Source organism: Sapajus apella, unplaced genomic scaffold (genome assembly GCF_009761245.1).
Source record: "Sapajus apella isolate SASKATOON/1434 unplaced genomic scaffold, GSC_monkey_1.0 scaffold38, whole genome shotgun sequence".
NCBI lineage: Eukaryota > Metazoa > Chordata > Mammalia > Primates > Cebidae > Sapajus > Sapajus apella.
This window is the reverse complement of record NW_022436978.1, coordinates 21,717,432-21,719,675: the sequence shown is the minus strand read 5'-3', so window position 1 is coordinate 21,719,675 and position 2,244 is coordinate 21,717,432. Positions and strand designations below refer to the sequence as shown.

Genomic DNA, 2,244 nt, shown 5'->3' with positions numbered 1-2,244 from the left:
TTTTTGAGACGAAGTTTCGCTCTTGTTCCGCAGGCTGGAGTGCAATGACGCGATCTCGGCTCACCGCAACCTCCGCCTCCTGGGTCCAGGCAATTCTCCTGCCTCAGCCTCCTGAGTAGCTGGGATTACAGGCACGCGCCACCATGCCCAGCTAATTTTTTTTGTATTTTTAGTAGAGACGGGGTTTCACCATGTTGACCAGGATGGTCTCGATCTCTTGACCTCGTAATCCACCCGCCTCGGCCTCCCAAAGTGCTGGGATTACAGGCGTGAGCCACCGCGCCCGGCCTACAATAACTTTTTAATCAAAACAGCATTGTAAGTCCTAATGCAGCAGACATGAAGGCCTGCCATTGTTGCTCTTTAACAGCTGATACCGGTGTTCTGGTGGTGCAACTGTGCTTAGTTTGAATGTTATTTTTTCACTATTAATAATGGTGTGTCTTATATTTTTATTGTTAAGTTCCTCTGTGTGAATAGGTGTAAGAAAATGATTGCTTGTCAGTAGCATATAAATTTCATCAAGAATGATAGTGATGCCAAATAGCCACAGTGTTCACATGGGTGGCTGACGTAGCAACACCGTGTTTTCTAAGGAGTTAGTGTATACAACCTTTGTTTCATGCACAAAATTATTCGAACGTTGGATAAAATTACCTCAGGCTATGCAGATAAGGTATATGAAACAAGTGAATTTTATGTTTAGCTTTGGGTGCCATCCTCAAGATAGCTTGATATATCTATGAAAATACTCAAAAATCCTAAAAAATCTGAAATCTGAAAGACGTCTGGTCCCACGCATTCCAGATGAGGGGCACTCGGCCCATGGGATGCGTGAGGGAGAGCCAGCCCTTGAGCTTCCATCCAGGACTGTTGTTGTGGTGCTGCATTCAGTTTTGAAAATTTTCTATTTTCTTAAAAGATTTGGTTTTCACATTTCAAATAGATTAGAATAAATACAAGCATTTTAAAAGAAAAACCTTTGAAAATTTATCAATTCAGTAATTTTTTAGAAAATTTGTGAAATTGTAAAACCATCACCACAGTTCAGTTTTAGAACATGTTTATCACCCCAAAGCCTTTTTCCTCATTTGTAGTCAGTCATGATTTCCACCGCCAGCCCACCACTAATCTGTCTCCTGTTTATGGATTTGTCCTTTCTGGACATTTCCTGTAAATGCACTCGTGTAAAACGTGGCCTTATGTGACTGATTTCTTTCACTTAGTATAATGTTTTCAAGGTAAGGTTTATGATCATGGCATCAGTGTTGTAAGAGGCATCAGTACCTCATTTCTTGTTTCGGCTGAGGAATATTCCATCATAGATGCAACACTGCCCATTCATTAGTTGGTGGACATTAGGGTAGTTTGGACTTTTTGGCTGTTATGAATAATGCTGCTGTAAAGATTCATCTACATGTTTTTTACGTGGACACGTATTTTCATTTCTCTTGAGTATCTACTTAGGTTCTAGTGGGTATAGAGTAGTAGTTCGTTGTAGGTTTGATTTGCATTTCCCTAATGACCGATGATTTTAAACATCTTTTTGTGTGCTAACTAGCCATTTGTGTATTTTCTTTTGTGAAATGTCTAGTCAAATGTTTTACCTATTTTTAAATTATTTGGGTCCTATAGGGTTGCAGGATTTCTTTGCATATTCTGGATCAAGTTCTTTCTCACATATATGATTTCCGAATGTTTTTTATTTATTGTTTTATTTTTTGAGACAGGGACTTGCTCTGCCCAGGCTGGAGTATAGTGGCGTGATCACAGTTTACTGCAGCCTCTGTTTCCGAGGAGCTGGGACCACAGGCGTTTGCCACCACACCTACCTAACTTGAAAAAAAAGTTGTGTAGACACAGGGTCTCACTGTGCTGTGCAGGCTGGTTTCAAACTCCTGGTCCCAAGCTATCCTCCTGCCGTGGCCTCTGAAAGTGCTGGGACTACAGGCATAAGCCACCGTGCCCAGCCCCAAATATTTCTCTGTCTGTGGCTGTGCATTTTGAAGTTTAGTAGGTTTTTATTTTGAAGTCCTTTTTTTTTTTTTTTTTTAGTTTTTCTTTTGTTGCTTCAAGGATTGTGCTTTTGTTGTTAGTTTTTTTAAAACTTAGTTTGTTCCTCTTGAGAGTTGAGGGCCTTCTGTTACATTTAGACCCCATTGTTTGTTATGAAAATTCATTATTGTTCATATCACTGGTCCATATTATAGACAAAAATTTTCAAATTATTATTATTATTATTTT

At 39.6% G+C, this 2,244-nt stretch overlaps 1 protein-coding gene across 5 annotated transcripts in view; it reads left to right on the top strand.

The window, feature by feature from the left end:
- MFN1 (mitofusin 1) overlaps window positions 1–2,244 on the top strand; it is a 40,899-nt gene that overhangs the window by 31,521 nt on the left and 7,134 nt on the right. The gene's annotated exons all lie outside the window — the stretch shown is intronic.